Consider the following 12,651-nt stretch of genomic DNA (forward strand, 5'->3'; position numbering starts at 1 on the left):
TTGGTAGAGCCTGTTGTAGTTCCCATTTATAGTTAATGCTTATTTTCATTCCATACTGTACTTCATTGTTTAACAAAATACACTGATCATCACCCTCCTACCCCATCAAACTATTGGAGGGTCTTTTAAGGGGTTGTTTATGACTTGGCAACTAAACTTTTTTTTTTTTTTAAGAAGAAACTATCATGACACTAAAAATTGCTACAGATCTGAGAACTGTTTGTTTCTAAAAAGCCCTTTTATGATGATCAAACAAATCACAAGATTTATAGATCTTTATCTTATTTCAGTATGCATACAAGGTATTCATTAGGAATGGGAAAGAATACCATATTTACTTGCTTTCCACACACATCTACTGAAGAGAGAACTTTTTTCCTTTTCATTCCAAATATTAGTAACAGTGATTAAAAGAAGGCTTGGTAAGATAGGCTGAATAACTCTAAGTGACCCCATCCATACAAATTTCAGAATATGACTTCAGGCTTCTGGGTAGTCTTTAGGTCACAAGATTGTGACTGTGACTCCAGCTATCACGACTATATTCCAGGGAACAACAGGGCTTAGGTCAGTCCTGCTAGTACCCCACTACCAGATGCACAAGTAAGGAGTCCCAGACAACACCACCCATCCACCTACCATGGCCTATACTAAGTAATTCCTATCTGCAAGGAAGGTTGTGAAATGAAATTTTTCATCGGGCACAAAATCAGATTTCTGTTACTAAAAGAGAAGGTTCTGAAGAAAGGAAATGGGATAGGCAACTACCATTATCTGCTTTTCTTTTTTAGCATATGTTTTCTTAGATGAACTATGAGCTCATAAAAAGCTGAGATTACGTCATATTAATTTCTTTAATCTCAGATCCTAGCACAATAACATAGTTTATTGTTTTTTAAAAATGTTTATTAATTAAAGACAAGATCAAAGACAAGTATAACAGATGACAAAGGGGCATTAATTTATTCCATTTATTGACATTCATTCGTTTTATTGTTATTTCAACTAATATTAATTGAGTTCCCAGTCTGATCCAGGCCCTGTATCAGGTATGTGGTATACAGTGTAAGTACAATATTTATGTTGGCTTTATAAAGCAGGTGGAGGGAAGGTTAGGGAAGGATAGGGATTGGCTCTAAACGTATATAAGCAATTTCAAGGTAACATGGTAAGAGAATGAGAAGTGATCCTGAGCTACCATTTGAGGGTAATGAAGCTGTAAGTAGTGTGGGTGATGCACAGAATGGGAAAGAAGTAAGGAAAAAGAAGGAAAGATAGGAGGGCTAGGTAATAAAGAAACTTAAAACTTATAGTCATAAATTCACAATTTATTCCTGCCAGCACACATACCTGTTTGTTGTGAGAAAATGTTTGTTTCTCCCTCAGACTTCCTCATAAAAGGATTTCCCAACACTTTGTCCTTGATGGATCTGACCCACTGATAAACTTCTTGGCTAGCCTAAACTGTAGTCATAACTGTGTTCCATGGACCTTATCCAAGCATGAAGCAACCATCTTCCCAGCATCCCATCTTACAGGATGATGTTCCCTGGTGGACCAATTTGGGAAATGTTGGTCCAGACACATATTTCTCAAACTTGGCAATATGACTCCACTGGACACCATAAAAAGAGTTGCGGGGGATTTCCAGAGAAAGGGACTGATCTCCCAGAAACTGCGTATGTGAACCTGGTTTTCTTAGTGTGTTAACGGCTTGGGTTTCAGTTACATGAGTCACCAGGGGGATATAGGTTTTGCTGGACTAATGGTGCACCATTTCAGCATCTTACAGTCAAGTAAGTTATCTCTATGATGATTTGACTAGTAATTAAAACACTGTCTTCTCTCCCCACAAGTAATGCAATTCAGTTTGTAACATAGCTAGCTAGAAACGTATCCACATCAGTTCCTATTTTCTTTGCCTACCTTAGAGAAAAAGATAGCCCTAACCATGAAGCAGAGATCACAGGGAGAGAGAGACATTCGAAGATGGTATGCTATTGGCCTTAAAGAAGGAGGAAGAGGCTACAAGCCAGGGAAAGCAGGTAGCATAGAAGCTAGTAAGAGCAAAGAAATGGATTCTCCCCTACAGACTCCAGATGGGACACAGCCCACACCTTGATTTTAGAATTTCTGACTTCCAGAATTGTAAGATATCACATTCTTGGTTTTAGCCACCGAGTTTGTGGTAACTTTTTTATAGTTAGCAATGGGAAAGTTTTAACACACAGTAATATATCTCTAGATGCTGTTCTCCCCCACCCCCTCATTCCCACAGCTCTCCACACAAGTCTCTCTCTTGGGATTCTCTTCTTTTCTGAAACTGCCCTCTCAAACTTTTCCTGAAAATCTAATCTATGTCACAAGGCTTGAAGTGCATGAATACTCACTGATTCTAGTTAGGTTTCTTCCTGGGAATATAATTAGAAACCAGAAATAAGGGTTGTTTACAAGTCCTGTCAAGGACATTTGGTGTGATCTCAGGAAGGCTTAACAGAGATGTGATTATAGCTAAGAAAGCTTCAAACAAATTGCACTACACAATGAAAAAAGAATGCATTAACCATGTGGGGTTGAGGTAGAGAAGAGATTTTTCTGAGTTTATTCAGGACTGGACAGAGGTAAATTCACCGACTTTGGCAGCCATCAGTAAGACACACTCTGGTTTGGAGGTGAGGGTACTTCACCCAGTACCTGGATCCCAGCAAGTGCTTATCCTAAAGAATGGTCATGGTTATACCATCATAGTTAGTTTCATCCTGATTTAAATGGTAGTCACATGAAAGCTGGTTGTCATGAGTCAATCCACTCTGTTCACCTCTGGAGGGATGATAAAATTGAGGTCAAGACCTTGCTGGTGACCAACAGAAACTAGATTAAGGTTCTTCTACTCCCCTTGCCCCCTCAGAAAGTTAAAGGATATGTCCTTTGGTAAGATCCTGAATCCCAGTTTAACAAGAGCCACACTCCTGCCAGCTATCACTCACCTCTGTTTCAAGACCTCCACAAAAGAGGGATGATTATCAACAAAAGCAGCAGCATCAACAAAAAAGGGAGGAGAGTTCTAAGAAGGAAGGGGGAGGTCAAAATTGGCAAATGCCACAAAGGGCACGACAAAATGGGGATTAAATTTTTCCATTAGATTTGGCAATTAGGCGGGGTGACTGATGTCGTTCAGCGGAGTGAAAGGTTGACAGGGGAATGAGAGCTTAGGAAATGTTAACATTAAGGCTGGAAATGTCCTCTGAGAAGAGGATCCAGGCTCCACAGAATCACCTTAACTAAAACTCCCTCAGGTTTTGCATTTGAATCATTAGAGAACCCTTCTTGCCCTCAAATCCTCCAAAAACGTTGATCAGCCAAATTCGAGTCTTACTGTATCCTTCTGTCTCCTCAGTTCACCTCCAACTTAAAGGAACTAATGAGCTGTGCAATAACTAAAGGTCAAAACACAAGAGGAAGAAACAAAAGGCCTACAAACACAAACCCGAAACAAAACAAATCAGGCCCTCAGTAAGATGAGCTGTAACAAGTTGTACTTCAAATTTAATACCCTTGTTTTGATGTAAAAAAAAAATAAATAAATAAAAAAAGACTGTCTGGAGAATTAAAAGGGGCATTTTGTGATTGGAATGCTTCCCCGTATCTCATCCATTATCTTCACTCCATCTCCCTCCAAATTAATAGCTGTTGCTGAGTTGTGGGCATGTGCGAGCACAAGCCTGGACCGAAGACTGAATTTTGTCCAGTGGCTGGAGTCATTGCGTGCTGTGAAGAGGAAGAAGAAGAAGAGGAGGAAACGGTGGAATAGGGGGACCCACATACATATCTGCATTTCCTAATGAAATCCCTAATGAAAGCACCGGTTTTCCTCCTCCACTATTTGCTGTATTTAATGGGGGGGGGAGGGGGGCAGTTTTCTGAATCCGAGCCCAGCTCTTTCTAAACTTGGGTTACTCACGTCTGATTCATTCGCTGTGTTTTTCGTCTCCTGTCTCTGTCACTGCCTGCTGCTGAGGAGGGGGTCGCTGAATCACTGCCACTCCAGATGAAAAGCAATTCAAAACCCAGTTCTTGGGGGGATGGGAAGGCTTTTTTTTTTTTCTTTCTTTCTTTTCTTTCTTTCTTTTTTTTTTTTTTTTTCTTTATTAAGCGTCTGCAGAAAAAGCCTCCTACTCTCCGGGACGACCGCAGAGGGCAGTTTTACAAGTCTCACCCGGGCTGTGGAAGATTTTGCTCCTGGGAGTCAGTAGGCTCCGGTCACCTCAGCACTTCTGGTCCACAGGCCTCGGCGGCCCGGGCCGTGGGGCGCGCCGAGCGGCGGAGGGGCCGCGTGCCAGGGGGCGCCGGCCGGGGTGAGCGCGGCCGCGCCGCGTCCCCCCCGCCGCTTGAAAAGCTCCCACAATGCAGCGCTGGCGTCCCAGTTCCGTTACGATGTCTCTCAGGGCGCCGGCGAACCGGCGAGGCGCGGGCGGAGAAGCCGGGGAGCCGCGGCTGTAACCCGAGCGCCCGGCCGAGGGGGGCGCCCCCGCGCCGCTCCTCTCGCGCGCTCTGCCCGCGGCCCGGCGAAGGGGCGGAGCCGCCCGGCCGCCCCAGCCCGGCCCGGCCCCCAGCCCGGCCCCCAGCCCAGAGGCACCGGCCGCGGGAACGAGCCGGCCGCCGACTCCGCCGTCCGGCGCAGCGCCCGCCGCCCCGCTCCTCGCCGAGCCTCGCTCACCGGCCGCGGCGGCGGCGGCGGCGGCGGCGGCGGCGGCCCCCGCGGGCGGCGCAGCCGCTGCCCGCGCGCTAGCACACGGCGGCAGCCACACCGCGGGCGTCCGCGCTCACCTAGCGCCGGCCGGGAGGTGCGCGGAGAGGGCGCGCCGGCAGCCGGGGCCTCCCGCCGGCGCGGGCGCGGGCGCGGGGCGCGGGGCGCGGGGCGCGCGGCCGGCCGAGCGCGGCGCGGCGGAGGGAGGCGCGGCCGGGACGGGACGGGCGTTGGGCGGCCGCCGAGCCTCGGCCGCCGCCGCCGCGTCCCCAGCGCCCCGGCCGGGCGGCCCCGCCGGGCGGCCTGCGGGGGCGGCGCAGTTGCGAAACTGAGTAAGTATTAACTTTACTCGGCCGCCGCGGTTTCTGGGCAGCGTCCGGGACCCCTCCCTGCACCTCGCGGAGCCTCGGGGCTCCCGGCTCCCCGCCCCGTCAGCCTTCGGTCTCCGCCTTGGGTCTGCTCGCGGGCCCCCAGGTCCGCCCGCTTCACCTTTTCCGCGGCGTCGTGTCGGCCTTGCGCGTCCTCCCGCCGCGCACACGCGCCTCTGAGCGAGAAGTACAGGCTCGCGCCCTGCGTCTGCGTTTCCTCCCAGTGTCCTTGGCAGGGGAGTTTGGAGGCCACTTTTGTTGGCCCGGGGAATGGATAGCCTTTAATATATATATATATATATATATATGTTTTTTTAAATTTATATATATATATATATACATATATATATCCCCCCCCCCCCTCTCCAAATGGAAATCGGGTGCTCGCTTGGCGGCCGGCGGTTTGGTGAACGCTTCAGCTCACTTTCCTCTCCGGAAACACGTTTTTGGCATTTTAGGTCTTCAAATTGTGTTTGAACGCTTCACCATCCTCGGTCCCTGTGTTCCCCCTTGCCGCCAACCGGTCAGGGGAGGGGGCGTCCGCAAGAGTCTGCAACGTTCCGCGTTGCAGCCTAGAAACTTTGCGAGGGGGCATCGCAGAAAGCTTAATAGGGCTTCAAGCCGAAGGAACGTGAGCCTGGAACGTGGGTCCTTGTGCGGCACCGGAGCGTCCAAGCCGAGTACCCGGGTTCGTAGTCGAGTGTCGCGTTGTTATTTGAGCATCACAGAGCCGCCTGGTGTTGCTAACTCCACTACTTTTTTCCAGCATCAAATGGCATCTTGTGCAGTGCAAGCGTTGAATGTAATTACGGGTCAGTATTGCCCGTGATCTTTAGGGATTTAGAAGGGGAGATAGATGCCGGGCACATAGCTGTGTTATAGACCCATCAGGTTAGCTGTGTCAGTACATCAAAGCCTTAAAAAAAAAAAAAAAATTCTTCCATCCTGGTAACAGCGAGGAGGAACATTTACGGATTTTCCAGTGTGATGTGGCTCAGCAGTTTCTCATTAGATCTGTCGTGTCACCAGAAAGGACCTTTAAATGTGACCAGATTTCTGCTTTCCTGCCCATCGGATTAACCATTCATTATGGTAGAAGGCCTCAGGTAGTTGTTTTTTGTTTTTGTTTTTGTTTTTTCTAGAGTCTTTCATCTTTTAGTTGCCAGGAATTGGCCATCCTGTTATGAAGGAATAAAAAATGGGAAGCTTTCTAAATGGATTTTCAGCATCCTGTCCTTTGCCTGGGTGAGGCAGGAATGAATGCCAGCTAGACCTCTGCAGGGAGGAGTGCCAGGTGGACGCAAGAATCAGGATGAAGGTCGCAGTAGTACTATCATTTTGGAGGGTGGTTTGTGTGTTTATCTTTTAGTGGACATATTAATGCTACTTTTTATTTATCTCCATGGCAGACTGTCCCCAAACCATGAAAATTACATATGACCATACCCCACCTTAAGAAGACTAAATGTAATCTGATTATTCCGTTGCAGGATCAGACCCTACCAGAATATGATTTGTAATGTAGGTGATACAACCTTTCCAAAATCTCCCCTTTCCTCATTTTCTCCCCTTTCAAGAGTCTCAAGCTGGAACTTTCAATAATAGACACAGTTGTTAGTAATGCATTGAGTTCTTTCTAGGTTCATTAATCAAGCCTAATTTCTGGGCTTCAGTAGCTGAGGGAGACATCAGCCCAGAGAGGGAGAAAATCATGAGACTCTGCGGATAGGAAAGGCATTTCAGTTTGCTAAAGTGTCATCATGCTGCAGGGAAAAGCTTTTAAAAAGAAGAGAGAATGTTTAGGTTGCTTTTAGTGTGCATATTTACTGAATTTGGCATTTTGCTGAGATATTTGAGAATTGCATATATTAAATTCTACACAGTTGTGGTATCATTTCTTTTTGCCTAGCATTCTGTTCTTTGAAGGTTTTGATTTTTTAATGGGAATCTCAGCACTTGGCCCTTGCAGTCTTCTGTACTGGGTAGCTTGCATTAATTTTTGACTTGAATGCCTTAGCCATTTTTGAGAAACAGTTTTTCAGAATTTCTTGCTCAGTTGATCTCTCTTATGTTGATGTGTCTATGGCTTGAGAGTAGAAACAGTGTTTGCTGCTGGGTATTGTTGCTCTTATGGTTCATTCCTGGCATAGTGACTTTGCTCCTTTATTGTAAAACCTTAAGGTCCTAGATACCTTGCTGGTGTTTGAAACATTGCTGATACAAGTGGAGTGGGGATAGGAATGGGATAGGAAAACATTATGCATCATAAACCTGAGAATTTGGATGTAAAAAAAATAATGTATCACCTGTTTACTCTCCTTGGGCGCTAGCTTGCTCCAACTCTAAATAGATTGCAAAATGTAAAATATAAATACAGTTTCCAAGACCTGTGTATAGTGGAAGGAATGCTTACTCCACAGTCAGCCAACCAGACTTGGGTGGCTAATGTGACTTTGTCACTTTGAACTGAGTGAAGCTCGGCATGCTACTTCAACATGATGATCTACAGTTTGTTTTCTGTAAGATGGGGATACTGCTGCTAAAGGGGATGCTGTGATACGTAGAATATCCAATATAGTGCCTGGTACATCATAGCCAATAAATGGCATCATCTCACACTCCTCCAGAACTGAGCTCTTGATTACCCAACCTCTCCAGTTTCTTCTCTGATTTTCATCTCATCTATCCAGCAGGTGGCTCAGGCCAGAAGGCTGGAGTTTATCCTTAATTCTCTTCTCTTCTGTCACCTCTTCCAAACCGCCCCCTCCCCCAACCAGCTTGTCACAAAGTCCTGATCTACTTTTATGGAAAAATCTCTTTCAAATCTGTCTGATTTTCAGCGTCCACTATGCTTACATTCTGCTTGAAGCCTCTATTATCTTTTCCCGTTGCCTTCTGCACATACTCTGTACCACTTCTGGTCCCTTTTCCAACCAGCAACCTAAAAAGAAAAAAAAAAAGTCACTTGATGTTTAAAGTCTTCAAAGCTTTTGGGAAACACATTTATTTCTCCAGATAAGATATGAAATCTTCAATAAGGTCCTGCATGATTTGGCCACTGCCCATCATCTTCATTCTTTTGCCAACCACATTGTCCAGTTCTCCAGCAGACTCACCTCAGGGCTCTAGCTCATGCTATTAGTTTATTTTAGGGCAATGTCCTTGAGCTATTTGTCATCCTTGGGTAAAAATTTAAATATTCTCTTTATAAATGTCTTATCACCCTTATCATCATGTAATTTAGAATTCCTTTATTTTTCTCCCTCAAAGTTCAATCATCTTTCCTTCTTAATGTTAGTATAACATTAAACATCTTTCCTTCTTAATGTTTGTATATTATTTAGTATAACATTAAACATCTTTCCTTCTTAATGTTTGTCTATTATTTAACTACTTAATGTTTCTCTCTTGCCCTCCAGGGCAGAAATAATGCTTGGTTTATTCACTAGTCCATACTCCATGCCTGGTTCATTTAGTTAGGTGTTCAATAAGTGGTTCTTATTATAATGAGTAAGATAATAATATTGGTTTTGTATTTGTATCTTGATTGCCTTCTTTATCACTGTTCAATCTGCTTTTCATAACAGAAAAGCCAGACTGGTTCTCTCCTGTTTTTCTTCCTTTCTGGTGTGTTATGTATAACATGAAACAGCCTTTGCAGATAACAGGTAAAATTAATGCATTTGGGCTCTGTGGAAAATTCATAGTAATAAATTGAGACACCTTTTAATTAGTGTTACCCTTATGATTTTCTTTTGTAGATAATCCTTTTTCTGAGTACATCATTAAAGTAATTATGCTTTTTTTTTCATCAGCACAGGATTACTGAAAAAAAAATCTTACTATGTCATATTATTTTTACATGTCATATGATAATACATTAGTCAGCAGCTGTTGATAACTCAGCGCCATACTTCAAAGGAAGGTAGAGAAAACTAGTAGAAAATTGAGAGTTCTAAGGATGTTTAGTACTGTCCAGTTGTTGATGTGACTTACATAAATAACTAGATATCATTTGAACATTTAGTTAAGGTAGCAGAATAGTTGTTTAAAAATTGGAACCACCCAGACGTCTGGATATTCTTTTTCTTTCTCTCACTAAAGTATTCCTTCTTTTAGCCAAAAAAATCTCATGACCAAGGCCAAGGAAGGCTTAAAGCTTTGAGTATTTTTGTCATGTGGTTGCTCCTTACAAATTATTAGTTTGATGCACTATTGCTCTGAAGTATTTATGTTCTTAATATTTCTAGGCTCTAATTCTTACATAATCACCCACATTTTCTTTTGACTTGTTTCTTAGGATTTGAGTTTCCTTTTAGAGTTTTCCCTTGCATCCTTAGAGTATAATCCCAATTCCTTTCTAGTTTTGTATTTTGTAAGTCGGAGGTATACAGAGAATTTAGAAGTTGATTCTACTTTTTTCATGATTTATTTGTTTGCACTTAACGTCTAGGTTTCTCTAGAATGTATTGCCTTATAAATGGTCTGGACTCTCAGTTTTGTCAGCAAGGAGCTGGATGCCCTTGGGTCAGGAGAGCAGGGAAGATTAAAAAACCATTTTTAAGTCCCATATTATTATGTGCCAACCTCTGGGCTAAGTGCTCTCACAGAAGAAGAGTAAGTAGTTTACCTGATCAAAATCATAAAAAGGAACCTTTAGCTTTTCATACATTTGTTTCTTTATTCAGGGAAATTGTTTTTGTTCCCCCATTTCCTCACTCTTTATTTTCTAGTTAGGAAGGCATGGCAAGACAGACAAGCCCTCTCTAGCCCAACCCATTACCTTACCTTTTTATTTATTTAGACCTGATTTTACTTGTATAAAAATATTGGAAGTGGGGCCAGACAGGGGCACGCCCTTTGATTTGTCTTTGAGGTAGGTCTCTGTGCTCTAGGACATTTGCACCATGCGTAGCTACTACTGTGGAGTAGAAAAAATTTATTGTTTAAAACCCCAATTGCTTTTTCCCTCATGTATACACGCTTACTTGGTTACTTTGGGTGACCTTGAACAAGTTGCCTGGGGCTTTATAGCACCAATAATATCTATTACCTATTTATTTCACAGCCTCGCTATAGGATGTAGAAGACTTATTTTTGGCAATTTTTTTTTTTTTGCCACATTCAAATATATCCCAAAGCTCATTACAATTAACTCCAGTGCTGTCCAAGTTTTATGTATTAAGAAAAATATTTTTTTACTCAGTAGCATGTGTTTTAACTCTTTGTTTTGATAAGAAATCAGATATGAGTACAGGTTGTAACAAGAGGAGGGTTGTAATAATTTCCTACCAGGTTTTATTCATGTGGGTGATACATTTTGTCACTTGTTAACTGTCATTGGCCTCTGGCTAAATCATATTTAATTTTTAATTATAGTAATTTATTATTGGAGAATCACTTCAAGTTAAATTATTTTTTAGACAGAAGTACATACACTTAAAAAATTAGGATTCTCTCAATGGAGAGGTATTGGACAGAAAAGTAAAATATCACTCTAATTTTTGCTTAAGTATTTGAATAGATGTTTAATCTCTGAAGCCCTACATAGAAATACTATTGAAAGATAGGTTGGGAATAATTTAGGTTGCAAATTATAGGTTGCAAACAATAATTTGCAGTGTTTAAGGTAGAATTTGGTCATTTCTGGGGCAAGTTCCTTTTTTTTTTTTTTTTTTTGGAGCAAGTTCTAATACTTGATGCCATTAGATGTCAGGAAACCTAAAGTAGTTTGTGCTATATTTTTCTTTTTTTTGTATATAATGATTTTTTTCTTTTCTTTTTTTTTAAATATCTTCACTGAGGAAAGCTGAGGTAAGCAGCTTACTGACATGCAATGAACTGTACACATTTAAGTGTACAATTGGATAAGTTTCAACCTATATATATAAATATGAAATCACAAGATAGTAAATATATGCATCACCTTCCCCAAGTTTCTCCATTCCCATTTGCAAGCCCTTGCCTGTCCATCATCCCTCCCCTCAGCAGCTTTGCTTCTGTCTCTGCAGAGTCGCTTGCATTCTCCAGAATTTAAATGAATGGAATCATGTAGTATATAGTCTTTTTCGGTCTGGCTTCTTTCATTCAGAATAATTGCTTGGAGATGCATGTTGATATATATACATGAGAAGAATAGTTTATTTCTTCTCATTACTGAATAATGTTCTATTATATGAATATACAACAATTTATTTATATACGTACCTGTGGATGGACATTTGGGTTGTTTCTAATTTTTATCTATTCAAAGCTGCTGTGAACATTTGCGTATCATCCTTGTATGGACATATGCTTTGATTAATCTTGGGGAAGAACCTAGGAGTAGAATGGCAGAATCATGGTAAACATGTTTAGCTCTTTCAGAAACTGCCAAACTGCTTTCCAAAGTGATTAGATCATTTTACTTCCTACCAGCAGTTCATAAGCATGCTAGTTCCCTCACATCCTTGCCAACACTTAGTATGACTAGTCTTTTTTTTTCATTTTTTATTAGTCTTTTTAATTATAGTCATTAGTGGTATTTCATTTTTATTTTAATTTGCATTTCCCTAATGACCAATGGTGTTGAGCATCTTTTAATGTATTTTTTGCTGTCTTTATATCTTCTTTGGTGAAGTGCCTGTTCAAGACTTTTGTCCACATTTTTACTGGGTTGTTTTCTTATTGAATTTTGAGAGTTCTTTATATATTTTGGAGAAGTCCTTCATCAGATATATGCTTTGCAAAGATTTTTTTTTCCAGTTTGTGACTTGTCCTTTCATTTTCACAGTGACTTTAAAGATAAGAAATTAAAAAAAAATTTTTTTTAAGATTTTGTTTATTTATTCATGAGAAACACAGAGACAGGCAGAAACAGAGAAGCAGGCTCCATACAGGGAGCCCGATGTGGGATTCGATCCCAGGACTCCAGGATCACGCCCTGAGCCAAAGGCAGACGCTCCACTGCTGAGCCACCCAGGTGTCCCAGATTTTTAAATTTTGATGAAGTCTAGCTTATGGTTTTGTTCTCTTATACATTGTGCTTTTGGTGTCCTTTTTAAGAAAACCTTTGCCTAAGCTAAGGTCACAGAGATTTTCTTCTAGAAATTTTCTCTTTTCTTCTAGAAGTTTAATAGTGTTAGGGTTTATGTTCAAGTCTATGATCTGGTTTAAGTTATCTTTTTTTTTTTAATTTTTATTCATTAATGATAGTCACAGAGAGAGAAAGAGAGAGAGGCAGAGACATAGGCAGAGGGAGAAGCAGGCTCCATGCACCGGGAGCCCGACGTGGGATTCGATCCCGGGTCTCCAGGATCGCGCCCTGGGCCAAAGGCAGGCGCCAAACCACTGTGCCACCCAGGGATCCCCTAAGTTATCTTTTTAAAGTAGACTTTATTTTTTAGAGCAATTTTAGGTTTACAACAAAACTAAGAGGAAGGTGCAGAGATTTCCCATATACTCCCTGCCTCACACCTGTCTCACCTCCTCCATTATCAGCATTCCCCACCAGAATGGTACATTTGTTGCAGTTGAACCTACATTGACACATCATTA

General features: G+C 42.3%; 1 protein-coding gene across 2 annotated transcripts in view; it reads left to right on the plus strand.

Moving 5' to 3' along the window:
- Window positions 1–4,986: 4,986 nt before the first annotated feature.
- RASSF8 (Ras association domain family member 8) overlaps window positions 4,987–12,651 on the plus strand; it is a 119,895-nt gene continuing 112,230 nt past the window's right edge. Inside the window, exon 1 of one of the 2 annotated variants that reach the window (XM_055318644.1) lies at window positions 4,987–5,079. The gene's annotated coding sequence lies outside the window, so the exon portion shown is untranslated. The remainder of the gene's footprint in view (window positions 5,080–12,651) is intronic. The other variant, XM_055318640.1, reaches the window with a different exon arrangement.

Source organism: Nyctereutes procyonoides, unplaced genomic scaffold (genome assembly GCF_905146905.1).
Source record: "Nyctereutes procyonoides isolate TBG_1078 unplaced genomic scaffold, NYPRO_anot_genome, whole genome shotgun sequence".
Classification (NCBI taxonomy): domain Eukaryota; kingdom Metazoa; phylum Chordata; class Mammalia; order Carnivora; family Canidae; genus Nyctereutes; species Nyctereutes procyonoides.